The 14,912-nt window shown below is 38.2% G+C and overlaps 1 long non-coding RNA gene across 7 annotated transcripts in view; it reads left to right on the top strand.

Moving 5' to 3' along the window:
* Positions 1–14,912, top strand: part of LOC142050252 (uncharacterized) — a 40,996-nt gene that overhangs the window by 25,060 nt on the left and 1,024 nt on the right. For 5 of the 7 annotated variants that reach the window (XR_012657968.1, XR_012657970.1, XR_012657969.1 and 2 more), the window contains 3 exons: positions 5,700–5,901; positions 9,337–9,658; positions 13,488–13,827. This is a non-coding gene — a long non-coding RNA (uncharacterized LOC142050252). Of the gene's footprint in view, positions 1–5,699; positions 5,902–9,336; positions 9,659–13,487; positions 13,828–14,912 lie in introns of those variants that run through there. The other 2 variants (XR_012657967.1, XR_012657971.1) reach the window with 2 other exon arrangements.

Genomic DNA, 14,912 nt, shown 5'->3' with positions numbered 1-14,912 from the left:
TGGACATGAAGTAAAAGCTGAATGTTGACGTTTTCTTTCTGAGAAACTCTTCCTAATGGTCCCTGTAATCCTCTCAGCTGAGAGCTCTGAGACAAAGTCCCCAGTTACAACCCCAGCTAAGGTAGGACGGTGGGCTGGGCACACAGACCTTGTCCTGGACACAGCCATGCTCCAATGCTGTGGGTTCTCCCCATTGATGAGGGGTTGAGGGGTGAAATGGCCCTCCATGGGTGTTAGAACTGAGCATCATCACTTTCCTGACGTGGCCAATCCTGAGGAAGTCCCAGCTGTGCCTGGCCAAGTGCTGCACTTTCAGAGATGTGTGAAGGAACCAGAGGGAGACTGGGAAGGTAGGATAATGACATTAGCTCTTTTGATGAGTTTTTACAATGGTAGTTCTGCTTATTCTCATTCCCTGTGAACTTACCTCTGTACATGCCCTGAACAAAAGAGACAAGATGACTACTGGTATTGTACCTAGTAAAGTACAATGTAAAGCTGAACAACATGTATGAACACTGATATTTTATCACCATCACAAATTGTCTTGAGAACAGAAGATTGTTAGCCTGTAGAGGTTATAGCTTTATAGCTTAGCCTATAAGGAAGTTAAATAAGCAAATAAATGCTCCAGGTTGGATTTATCTCTGTCACATTGGACTATGGCTGTAACCCCTTTTATTCAATTAGCATCAATGCTTAGAGTTTACACTCTTTATTCTCATTTATTGTGAGGTGGCAAACAAGCATTAGAGCTCAGCGCAGTATTGTACCACAAAACATAAAACATGAGAAAAACAAGGATTTTATTTTTTTTTTTGTTCTGACTACATGTGCTGTCATAGAAGGAATGTTTGGTAGCAAGTTGGTAATTAGAGAATTTGTGAGACTACAAAGAAATGAGAAACAAAGCAAGTTTTCACCCGTTTTAACTACAAATGAAGTGGTATCTTGCTTTCTCCTACTAATTTCATTGATCAAAAGCAACTTGTGTGTTTGGCTTATTTATCAGTTTGAAACTCCCCCAGTGCTTCCAGAGTCTCACCAAGAGATACTGTTGACCAAAACTCAAGCCAAAAAAGCATTTGTCCTTTCTGAAGCCAGCCTTTTTCTTTGTAAGCCAAAAGTCAAGTCTGAGTTTTAGTGAGTTTATCCAAGTATAACAAAAATTCCTCATCATGAAACACTCAACCAACCCCAAGAGTAGACAATTACTTGGAACTAGTCACTGACTGAGATGTAACAGATGTCATGGAAAAGAAAGCTCATATGTTTTTTTCTTGAACAGTTGTGGCATAAAACACAGTATTTACCAGCATCTTTGTCACTGACACTCGTTATCTCCTGTGATACTTTAGGACATTGTTATGCTAAGTCTTGGAAAGGGTTGCACCTATAGCTGTGAGCACAACGGTTTAACAATGACTTAATAGGCAGCAAAACAGATATTCTTCAGAGCTAGTTATAGGCAGTGTATATCAGCAAATGGTCCAGATTACAACAAGGAAATCCTTAATTATAATGTATTATTAGGGTGATTTCTAATTGGAGTTCATATAGAATACGGACTCTGTATACTGCATTGTTGCTATCTCCAGTCCTGTATCAAAAGCGAGATCCAGAGAAAGACACAGTAAACATGCAGGGTCCATAACAACCTTAATTATTCCTTTCATTGCTACTTACAGAAACTATGAATTTCTAAAGTTGTTCTGAGGATTTGGTCTTCATATGAGTACTACAGTTGCCCAGGGCAGTAAGTTTCTTCAGACTTGATCAGCTCAAGTAGAACTCTTATACTCAGCTAAAGGAAATTATTTAAATATCAATTTAAAGTAAAATTATGCTATTTATTTAAATAGGAAATTGAAAAACTTTAAAATAAATACCTTCAGTAACCTACCAGAGCAAGAGAAGTTCATCAGTCATTTAATTTCACCAGGATTTCACCCCTGGTATATGCCATTCAACCACAGTTGTAAGTAGTTATAAAAATGGCACCATAAATTAACAGCAAAATGCTATGAATATTTGATGGCAATCCAGACAGGCTGATGATATCCCAAGGTTAATAACGTAGGTGAAGTATGTGATCAGAGTAGTGAATGTATTAAAATGTAAACTTAAATGTAAAATGTTAATGTATTAAAATATACTACTGGTTTACAAGTAGTGTCTGTGTCTAACATTAAAGTGAATGTTTGTGTTCAAAAACTGTACCTGAAACTACAGTGTTATATTAACCCACTGGACCACTACTGCCAGTGAACCCAACACCCTAATATTAAATGAGACACAGTGTGTGCAAAGAGGAACCAGAATGAACAGACTCTGTTGGGCTTAGCAGTTTGGGCTTGGCATCAGAACTGCTGGAGAGGCCCAGGAAGAAAACGAGCAGCAGCAGCTCAAAAAGTGGCAGGGATTGTAACACAACCTACGTTTGATGAATCTTGATGCAGTCAGCCTAATAAGCAGAAGAAAGTGGCCCAGCTGGACATTAACGTGTTCAAATTTTAATTTTGTTTTTGTAAGTGTACAACTGAGGTGTATTACTTCTACCATGTGCAAAAAAGATGTCACAGTGCAATAATCACAGAACCTACAGTATACCTACAGAACCTATAACCTTCTGTTGGATCATATCGTCAAGCTTACATAAAGTTAATGAAAATGCATGAGTCAAGAAATAAACTCTGTTCAACAAAGAAATTGGGAATTTCTTACCAATACTGGGGTGCAAAAGAATTTTGAGGAGAACACAGCTGAGACAACTGACCCCAACTGACCAAAGGGATCTCCCATACTGCCTGCTGGGGTTAAACCATGACACAGGCCCAGGAAAAATATAAGCACCTTAAGATATCCTTAAATACACAGTTTCTAGCGATATGCTAGTACAAGTGCCCTGACTGAGATTGCTATACCTCCAAAACTGGTACCTTTCACGTTTTGTCCTTTTTAAACACACACTTTCAAAGAACTCAGCCGATTACAGGTGTCATCCCACATCCTTGGAAGTCTACCTGTGGTTCTTTCTTCAGACACTAAAATATCATCGACTCAGTGAGATCCTGGTGAAAACTGCTCACTCACCTTACTTATTTTTCTTTTGAATTCTGTATTTTTATACAAAGACTTTCAGACTAGAAATTATTTCTCATCTTTTTGAAGTGTGTCATACTATGAGGAAAAAACTTTACAAGATTATTTGCAAGGAAGAAATACAAATTCACTGACTACACTGTTTATAACAGGCAAGAACAGGTCTCTACACTCTGAAAAGCACAGGACTAGGAGGGTCCTATTGCAGCATTGAATCCTGCCCTCTGCTCAGTGTGCCAAGTAATCTCATCCACAAATGGATTAAGAACCATCACTCATTTCAGTAGTCTATTTTCCCATTACTATTCCTTTTGGAAATTTGTTCTGTAGCACTACTGATGGTTAGAAATATTTAGCTTACAAATACAATGATTTATTTCTATTTACTTTTGAGCCATTGCCATTGTTGGCCTTAAGAGCTGATGTATCTATAAAACCTCTCATTTGGAAGAATTCTGACAAAACAATAAAGCCCATTTATTATCCTGTTCTGAAACACTTTCTACTCAATTTGACAAAAAATCCCTTCTCATCACCTATTTCACTTTGATCCATCTTTCTTACAGGTGGGATCTCACTTTGCAGAGGGGAAAAGCAACAGTATTTCTTGATCTCTGCTGAAAACAACTTTACTTAGTAAAGCTTGGGATAGTGTCTGCTGCAATCACAACAGTATCCCATCACATCCCTATGATTAATAATCCCATGAGCTTTACACCTTTTTTTTTTCTGATTCCAAAAGGTTAGCTTCCAGTTTAGAAAGGAAAACTTGTTTTATAATTCACAAACGTGTAGCACATGAATCACACACACACAAAAAATCAGGTTAGATTTTTCACTCTGTATTAAAGATCTTCCTCTGAGCCCTACTGTCCCAAAGGGGAGGGGTTTGCAGGATTCTGCAGTGAAGATTATGATGTTCCCCTGACTTGCGGGAAGTAAATTCTGTTTCCATCTTTAACATAATAATTTCTAGTTCCGTACTCTCATGCCACCTAGCCATCCTGCCTTGGCCCTTGAATTCAACTTTAGCATTGTTCTGGAAAGGTAAAATACTGATTTAATTTTGGCTTATGCCTCTATTGTCCTTCCTTTATGCTCTTTTTGTTTACATGACCAAAGAAACTTTATCATTGGAGTCAAATTTCTGTGCAAGACCTTCCAATTCTGTTTTGGCTCCATACAAAGATGTACATTCTGGGATTATGGAACACATGAAGCCACTGTATTCGTTCAGAAGCAAATGGCCTTGATAAGGTGTTGTGTGTGAATACACATTTATATTTCTTGTATTTTATTAAGACGTTTAAAGTGTTGTAGAGTTACTTTATTTACATAGAAAGGCATGCCTCAAAATGCTGAATATTTTTCTGAAGTGTAAACACTTCTCTAACATAGGTGGAAGTTGATAGATAAGGTTGCTTGGTCTGAAAATATCCTTGACTATTATGATTCATTATGCAAACACATAAAAGAGACAGGGTTCTGCTTCATGATGACCCAGAGTTGACAGTGAACTGGGTCACTAAATCTGGACACAATCCTATCACTATCCTAAGACAGGAAAAAATATTATCAGTAGTGCAGAAAGTGTGGTTCAAACATAGCAGGCAAATTCTCCCTCGTGGTTTTTTTCTCTACAATCGATGACAGTTATCTTGTTCCTTTAGTGTTTACTAATGAGGTCCTCTTAATAACAGCCAATGGCATTAAATTAAAAAAGAAACAACTGCTGACTTATTGCCAGCTACAGGTCATTTTCAAAGTGAGGATGAGACTACATATATAAAAAACATCCAATGTTCATGCTAGGAGAAGGGCTGGGCATGAAATTCAAACTCACTTATGAATAGTAGGTGAAGTGAAAGAAAGACTCTGTTCATGATCTTCAGCAACAGAAATTTTAATTTTAGCAGTAATTTTTGAACAGTCAAGTGTGTGGGAGTGTAAGGCAGCCACAAGAGAGATGACATAGAGGTGGTAATGGTAGAAATCTGAATCCTGAGGTTACTGTGGCTTTGTTCTTGGAGCACCAATAGTCATGCTACCGATGGGCTTTTCATATCTCAGTAACTCTTGAAATTATATTCACTGACCAGTTCTACTGATACAGAAAAAAATATTCTTTAAGAACTTACAACTCGTTATGAATATTTTGGTACTATTTATTCATTTAGATTGAATAAGTTGTTCATATATATACTGTGAACAGCTCAGGTATTGTAGTTACTACTTAGCCTGGACTATGAAACTTTAATTTAGATTCAAATACATTGTCAATTGACGGCTTTAAAAATCCATTTGAAAATGTGATTTATTAGATTTAGCAGTACAATTAATTTTATTAAAATTTACAAAATTTATTCAGAGATTTGTATTTACAAGTCTGGAAATTTTAATTAATTTGCCAGCATTTCCAAGCGTACATGCGTACATTTTGGATGAAAATCATTCCATTTAAGTTTAAATACTTGATTCTTTCTACATAGCATTCTTAATCATAAAACCATTACTTCAAGTGGTATGGAACCAGTAAAATGATGCTGAATAAAAAATATTTTTCCCACCTTTTTCTGATATGTGCTGTTTATCCACAGACTCTTTTTCCAGTTTCTAAAATGTGTTGTATGCTGAAATACATATGATTAAAAGTGATCCTTTAGAATTCCCTCTAGAGATTCAGTCTGGAGATAAGACCACCAGGAGGATGTGACTGCCTTCTGGGAAAACAAAAGCAGTAGACTTCATCGTACTCTCTTGAACAATCCTCCTTTCAACATCGACAGCAATTTAGATCAAGTAAGAATCACAATATTTGACCCAATAGATCTTGCTGGTTTCCTTTTTTTTTTGCTTTAATAGAAACACAGAATGAGACAGGTAGCTGGGATTTGCACCTTCTGCATACACTGCACTTCTCTACGTGGATAGGATTTTCAGGGAGTATTGATAGGTGCTTTACTCTGTCCAAGAAAGATACTCCCTTGGCCAACCTTGAGGAAAAGGTAAGTATTCAAATAGTAGGGAAAAGCTAGCAATAGGGATGATCTAATAGAGGAGTTCATCATGGAGTCACAAGCAGTTGTTTTCTAAACCAACACCCTTTTTCAGTTTGGACACAAGCAGTAATGGATATATTCAAAGTTAACTGTGAGCATCTAAAGCTGTGTGGGCTAAAGTACAGCTCACAAAGTTTGCTGAAGCCAAGGTCAGCAGACGCTCCCAAAAATACTAAATGAAATTTTGGGTTTGGGTCCCAATAGATTTACAAGGTTAGAAAGGTTTTTTGTATTGCTTTTTTTTCTTAGAAGCTAACGAGCTCTTCAAAGACGAAAAATCTGTTTATTCCCATTGGCAACTAATAACCCCCATGAAACAGATATGTGTTTTCCATTGAGATTTATACCATTTGCTCTAGCATTTATATTACTGGCTTGTACAAAGGAAAGAAATAGTAGCTTGAGCTCATAATGTGTTGGGCAGAATATCAAGAAGATTAGGCCACATGGTAGAGCAAAGTCTGATGGAAAACATACATTTACTGCAGAGAAATAGTTATGCCAGAATCTAAGAAATTCTCCTGCAAAACAGTACCTGCCTTGTATCATGGTCTCTTACTCCCTCTTCCTCTATAAGATTTTCTTAGCAGGAAACTGGGCCTTAGCAAAAAGGATCTGAATAGCAGATTACTTCAAAAAAAAAGATTTAGAGAGTTAGCGTAGGAATAGAGAAGGGGAAAGATGGAAATAGAGAAAATCTCACCAATTTTTATTAGCAAAAATATTTACCTTTTCCTGTTCCATAAAGTGATGGCTGCCACAAATACTAAGCAACCTACAGGTGTTGAAGACCATCAAATGTACTTTACAATGTTTATGATATTTATTATTATGACCTCATTTGAGATTGAGTCTAATAGCAATTATGCTCTGCAGCTGCTAGTCCACTGATGGCCTCCTTGACTTCCACAGGGAATAAGGAAAGTGCTCCCACTACATAACATCCATGAAAAACAAGCTAGATGTTAGACAAACTGTTCCTTCACACATTGCAAGGCTGCCGACTTCCTCTACCCTGCTCAGCAAATAGTCGTAACCAAAAACACAGCTGCTGTCTACAAGGCTGAGCAGCCCAACATCTGCCTCTTTCACCCTAGCCAGAACCGCATTGATGGTACCCCTTTTTTCACAGTCATCACCCCAGGGAGCATGCTGTAGGGGAGGCTAAGCTCACAATGAGCATGGTTGTGCAGGAAACAGCCTTTACTTTCAACATTTGCTAAGCCAGCTTCAGCACCTGTGCACAGCAGAACTCACCCTCACAGACACTGCTTCACCCCATATACCAGCTTCCTCTTAATTACATACTGATGCACTGGGTAATATCCTGTTTCCTACTGACACAGAAACATGCTTGGGACAGTTAAGCCCATCCTGAAGCCTTAATGATTTGAACATTTGTTTTGGATCTTATTTGTTCAAAGCTCTCAGCTCTGATAGTAGCAGTTAGTTATGGTTCTTGCACTAACTTGCCTTCCATTTTTGTTGTACCAAGATATAGGCAGAAGTGCATTTTTCTGCCCTAAAACTAAGAAAGGTCACTAGTCATTCTGCAATTCAGACTGCACTGGGATGTAACTCTAAAAGCAGGGCTGCCTCTGTGTTGTAGACATTACCTCCTGAATTCATTCTCCAGCTGTAGCAAACTCACACTTCATAGGTGAGATCATTTGCAGCATAGTTACTTCGGTGAAATATTTACTGATATTTGAAGATGCTATCACAAGTACTGTCCCTGTTGTAACATCTTTATCTTTTCTCTTCATCTTTGGGTTCTTCTGTCCACAGTCTCAGCAAAACACAAGCATCTCCCAGAATGGTTAAGATGCAGCCAGCTACTGAAATTTTAACCTTTTAAGCACTGCCTAAACAGATGTCAGTACTCTCTTGTCAACCTCTGAGTTCTCCCCCCTTCCTTCTGGTTCTCACCATTACAGCAGCCCTTCCACTCCTCTACACCATTGCCCTATGAAACTGGTTTTTCTCCCACAGCTTTTTTTAACCAATAAAACATTCATTCACAGCCATTTTCCCCACTCAAGTCCTGTCCCTGGTCCTGTCCTCACCCCTATGTCTTCCTCAGCTCCCTTGTCCTTATTATTCATGCTCAGCTGTAAGAGGATTGGAATAGGAAGCACAAGTCTTGTATGTATGTAACTGGAAAAGTGAGGCTGTGTTGAAGAGATAGCATGAATAGTAAACCCACTTGATATGTACACTGGAAAGATCCTTATATCTACAGATATTTGTATGAAGTTGTTCAAAAAGGTTGTGCTGTCTTTCATACTTGCCAAAAACCAGAGGTCTGTCATTTTAGCAGCCAAGCAGACCATAACGGTATGAAGAGATGTTAAAAAAAAAAAAAAAAAAAAAAAAGAAAGCCCTGCTGCAAAACAACTTCTTGGTTTTTCCTCCACTTGGAAATGAAAAAACCACATCAAACATGCTGCTATGAAACCAAAACAATACATGCAAGGTTAATTTCAAGCATATATAAACTTTTTACGAGATGTGTGCATAACATGGAAATGATTAATGACAGTCATTGTGTAGCTTTATTGTTAAGTAAGATTTAACAGACAAGCTAATCTATTTTTTCTGACATGAACAGAATAAACATCAACGTAGCATAATACATCCATTTGAGCATTTACTATATGCTAAACATTTTATTTCTGCTTTACTGAAAATGAAATAGAATTATCACTTGCAATGCTAGACACCAAGGTAAACCACAACCAATTTCCCTTCTTAATAAATCTTCACTCTTTTCTCTGAGAAAATTCATTGGATAAATCCTGGTCCATTGGCTGATCTCATTGTGCTGAATCACACCATGTCATAAGAACGGGATTTGGCATGTGTTTGGGTAAAGAAACTGTAAACTCTTTAGCAGCACAGAGCATGATGGGAAATGTAAAGAGTACACAGCTCTGTAACAAGCCTCAAGACTTTCAAGCCCATGTAAGCAAGCAGGCATCTGCCAGCCTAAAATTAAAAAAGGGCTAGCTTGAATCAACAGCTAATGGGCTTATTTACTGGACCAGTCCCAAATCCAGTGAGGGTGACAGGAACCCTTTAGTTTACTTGTCTCTGTGTTATCTTAATAATAATTTTGCTCTGTACATTTTCAGTTATACAAATATTGACTGATTAAGCTTTACCTTATCTGCAGGAGGGGCATTCCTCCATGAAGATCTCTCTTTCAGAAGCATCAAACTGAACCTGTTCAGACTTATGATACATTTGGGTCTTCAGATCTGAGTGTCCCCAAAGATCTCAAAGCTCCCAGCCCAGCCACCTTGCAGTCCCATTTCCCTTGCCAGCAGGAGGAATCCAAGCCAAGTTCAAGTTCAAGCTACTAAAAATCCTGGTGAAAGGTGACTTCAGGGACCTTCCCAGCTGAATGGCAAGCCTTACCTCTCTGCCAGCTATCTGATGTAGAGTGCCACCACAACAAGGAAATGGAGGATGCTGAGCCCCATCCCTGTGCTGGGGTAGGTGAGAAACCTGGCACATACTCCTTCACATGCCCTTCTCCGTCTTTGTGCTTGTCTCATCATCTTCTACTGTCTTTCTGTACATCAGCCTGCTTCACAATGCTGTGTCATGTTCTGATTATCTGCTCCGTTGTCAGCTTTTTGGAGACATCTAAAAATCCTGACCCATATTATACCCAGTCTCAGCTGTTAAGAATTCCTACCCTCTTCATGCTTTAGGTACAAAACCAGATCTGGGACTTCCTGTGAGATGCATAGATTTAAAAACAAATTAACACTAATCGTGCTTATGGTTCTTTGATTCAGCTCAATGTAAGGAATAGCCTGGCAGAATAAACATGTATGAGGAGGCTATTACAAACAGCCCTCAGCAGATGCTCGTGGAACACAAACCTTAAACAGACCAGTGTGAGCCTGCCACAGAGGAGACAGCACATGTAACTCTTTAGTGTCAATAGCTGTGGCTTGGAGAGACATTTACAAATCTGTAAATTCAAAACATTTGGTGTATTTTCAATGGTGTTGGACACTCATTCAGCAGAGAGAGAGAGACTTCCGAGAATCCCTGGCAGGAAAGCAATTAAATAAACCAGACAAAGAGGCCATATTGTTTTTGAACTGGACAATATATACATATGTTTCCCTTTTGTGCAAGTCTGGCTAGAGAAATTATCTTCAAATTGAATTAAATGAGACAGTAGCTGTATTTCATTTTTAGAGATGATGCTTTAGGTAAAGACTGCACAATCTTGAACAAAAACCCAATTGAATCATGTTTATCTGTACCCCCTTGATAGGTTTTCAAGTTTTTTTTCCCAAATTGCAGGATTGATGTTCACCCAGCTGCAGAGCAGTAACAGGTCTAGTGATATATGGAAAGCAAGAACACTCAAAAGTTAACGCTCATGTTCTCAATTGTTCTGTTGCTCCTGAGACAATGAAGCAAACCTGTTTCACAAACAAATATAATCTGAAAAAGTGATGGTGTTGCCAGTATATTCGAAAAATCTTTGTGTTTCTGGATACAATAAACACCACCTACACAAACACATTCATTCGCTATGCTATGCCCCAAAAAGTTTACTTGGTCTTTAATAGTGATCTATTTGTCCCCTAAGGATTTTGTGAAGCTTTTTTTTGTTTGTTTTCTAGTAACAGTTTCCACAAGATTGTCAAGGGGAACGTACAGCATAGATGTTTATCATGAATGCAACAAGTGAAATGTCGTTACTGCAGTGTTTGTATGCTGGTTGCATTTCATAAAACAGCCACGCAGAGTGGAAACAACTGAGAAGACAACTGGTAATGGGGAAGCAAGACAAGATTTCTTAATAAAGAAGCTTTCATTCTGGGAATAGCCACATCTCATAAGGAAAAGATGTGAGCACAAATTGTGGTTCCCCAGCTGGCAGGGAAGATGAGTACAGAAGCAGAACAAAGCAATTCAGCCCAGACAGTCCAAGACAGAGCAATACCAAAATGCAGTAGTACTACAATTGAATATTTTAAGTCAGATTTTTATGAGGCACGACGTTGCTCATAGTTGCAGGAAAGCTACTCTGAGGAACAGCATTTACCAACAGTTTTTGAGGATTATTATGGACACAGCTCTGTTGGTGATATTGTGCTAAGGCAGAAGACTTTCAGGCTCTGCTAAACACCAATAATATGGCATATGTGTAGCTGAGGCAGGGTGTTTGAATGCAGAGCACTACATAAAGCATTTCAGATGCTTTTGATGTATCTGTGATGTGTCTCAGTGGCTTGGACAGACACTTCTTTCGCTGCAGATCTTTAAGGGATCTCTTTGCTTTGGTAGACACATTAGTCCTAACCCACTATCACTGTCATTTAAGGTATTCTTACACAAATTGGCAGGTTCCCATTGCCCCTTCTCTTCCTTTTTGCAGGATGCTGAGATGATAGGGCCTAGCTATCCACAGTTTCTGTTTGCCAAATTCTGGGGACCCCACTACAAGCTGTTACTGTTGTTTTCCCCTGTAAGATATATAGTATCTCTTTCTGTATGGGAAAGACCTTCAGATACTGTACCATATTGATTATTCTGTTTGGCCGTTTTTATTTCTTTGTACTTCTGCAATTCCTCATTTCCTCTGGCATCAGTTTTAAATATTACAGGCTCACTGCATCCAGTTTTCTATTAAATATGACAGCTGTACTTGGTTGATGCCAAAATATCATTTGATAGTGCAAAACATGAGTGACTCCACATGGTTTTTCTAAGGTACTTTGCTACTCGGGGATAGTTTGCGTGTTGGATTGGGATGAGTGATTTTATACCTAACCCCAGACTTCAGTACCTGAAGTCACTCTCATTGGTCTGTGCATTATACATTGTGGCCATGGTAGGTATACCATGTCTTGAAAAACTGAGTAAATAATCATCTCTGTTTTCTAGCAAACTTACCTTTGGAAAATGAGATTTATGGGCTTTTGGGGAAGCCCTAGGGACTGGAGGTTTGCTGTGGATGTGGACTGTAGATTTGCTTTGGGTATGGCTCCCACCTACTCCCAGTCAAAGTACCAGTTTTTGTCTACTTAGCTTTGGGGCTTGTCAGTTTTTGCTCAGACTGCAAAACTAGACCATTTTGTCTGTTTTCCCCTTCACTTACAGCATATGCAGGAAACTATGACAGTTTCTTCTAAATATTTTGCCAACTACCATTTATGGATATTCTAGAAACCTCTCTCTCTTTTCCTGTTTTGACTAGTCTATCTCAGCCTTACAAAGGCCTGGGGCAGGCCAAAATTACAGTCTGTAACTGAACTGCAGGTGAAGAATCAGATTCTTCCATAATTTTACTTGTCTTTTGTATTTTTCACACGTCATCTTCCTTTCCTATAGAAGGCAGTGTTAGAAGATAATGTAGGTACCTACCTACATCTTTCTGTTGCACCAGAGAATTAATAAACACAAGAAAAGTTTTAGTACAAGGCAGTTTAAAAAATAAAGCCACTATCTAAAAATCTTAGTTTATACTGGTACCCATTTATCTGTAAGTACAGAATGAGGTACTCCTCAGCAGTCTGATTTTGCAGATCTGCATCCTCCAGTATCTTGGTTTCAGTGGCCTTGCATCTACATATGAGAAACCTCCACAGCAAGTAATATTATCCTCTGAAGTAAACAGTTTTAAAAAATGTGAATTCTGTATGGAAACAAGGTAGTAACTCTTCTTGTTCTTAGATAGGGTTCTGTGTATACTTGTAGAAAATATTCATTTTAGAGATACACAACTAAGCTGCCTGAGCAACCTAAACCCTTTGCTGTAATTATGACTGTGTTTACATGGGTTTTAGCTAGCAAATAATCTTGTTCTTTTGCACTCTCAACCAATACAAGCCATGCCACATTAGCATGGCATCATTCCTAAAATAATACGCAGTGCTTTGCAGCAGGGCTTGTTAGCTTGGGCTCTGTGATACTCTAATGCCAGTTAAATAGCTCTGGTTGGCTCAGACTCTGGGAAGAGCTTGCTCATGTCTGTTGTAGCATACCATTAAGTAATACCTCATGTGGTAAACATATTAATTAATGTAACTGACTGGATGGGTGTGGAGTTTTTTTAATTTTGTTTTTGAGATGAGAAATAGAGTGGAATGACAGGTAGCAGAGTATTTTGCCTGTTCTTTAGCCTGAATTTTGATTAACCTGGACTTCTAATAATTTTTAAAGATAATTGCAGAGCCCGACTTTTGTTCATGTTTAAACTAATATTTGTGTCTTTTGTTGATGTCTGCACAATAATTCTTTTCTGTTCCAAAATCCTCACTCTAACTGCTATGTATATCTTTGCAATTGCAGTTGTTGTCCCTGGAGCTCCCTACTGTTGCTGCCTCTCAGATTGGTTTCCCTGGGGGTCCAAGCTGAAATGAAGAACTGAAAGAGCACTCACAAAATGGATTATTTCATGGTGGGTGGAAAGCCTACAGACACAGCTCAGCAACTGCTTAAGCAATAGTCAATGAATTTCATTACACTAATGGTTCTTGAGCCTTCCCCTGAGTTGTATTGTCATCACACTCACAGGTCTCTTTCAAGCTGTTTTTTAGGTATATCAGAAAATCTTATCTTTTGTGTTCATTAGTTTTCCAATTTATCTTTTTTCTCTGTCTTCATTATTAAAAAATACTCTTTATTTCCATGTTTGGGTATGTTTCTTCACACCACATGGCTTTATCTAGAAATTGTGGTAGCTTTATACTGGAGGAGGGGGAAAAAATAGTAAGTTTCTAAATCAGGCTGTTTTATGGAAAAGACTGGAATGTGTTCGCTTTGGTAGTTCTAAAATTATTAAGTGGTAATTACAGATTAAATTCACCTGGATTCATAGAATCTTATTTTAATCCTTTCTAAATCTGACAGAAGGTGTGCTTAAACGGTGCAAAATGTGATCACCCAAGCCTCTCCGCTGGCATGTAATTTAAATGTATCCAATGCAACCTCCGGAGAAATTACACAATTCCAATTTGTAATAACTTTTTCCTTTTGTTGAGATGCTTTGTGTCCAATTTTCTGCCTTCTACTCAAACGAGTTTGAATTACAAAAGAAATGGTGAACAGCCAACTACTCTCAGTGTGCCGTTTTGCAATTTGAATATGAGAAGTTTTGGTGACCTTGCCATTATGTGAAAAGAATACACAAAGTTATTTAAGCTGTCAAACTAGCTGATACTCAGGACTCATATTCTAATTATACAATAAGTTTCCAGGAATCTGTTCCTTCATGCCTCTATCACACTTACCTGTCATTTGCTAAGTCTCTGAAATATTCCAGACTTGACCTTGTCCCTCTTTTCTGTTTCTGTTGCTATTACATTTCTACTGGCAGCTTTCATATACCACGTGACATTTTGTACCTCATTGAAAAGTCAGGGTGTTTCATAAGTACAGTTTCCTGGATTGTAGCATCCTCATTACTTTAAATCAGATCTTACAGAGCAGCTCTTCAAGTTAAATCATACAGTAATTCATAACCCAAGTTTAAAAAAAAATCCCTTCAAAAATCCCCTCAATTATTCTGGTAAAAGGAAGGATTCTCCTGTAAAACTATGTATAACCAGGGCAATAAAACAGTGGAAAGTGCCTGCAGTAGTGCAATTACTTCCTACTTCAGTTTGCAAGTCAACATTTTACAAAATGAAAGAAAAAAGTGGTCACTGGCTATAAATTAGACTTATTGTAGCGCAGATGAGAATTCATCAAACAAAATATCTATACTTGAATTTC

This window comes from Phalacrocorax aristotelis, chromosome Z (assembly GCF_949628215.1).
Source record: "Phalacrocorax aristotelis chromosome Z, bGulAri2.1, whole genome shotgun sequence".
NCBI classification, from domain to species: domain Eukaryota; kingdom Metazoa; phylum Chordata; class Aves; order Suliformes; family Phalacrocoracidae; genus Phalacrocorax; species Phalacrocorax aristotelis.
This window is presented reverse-complemented; position numbering and strand designations above follow the sequence as displayed.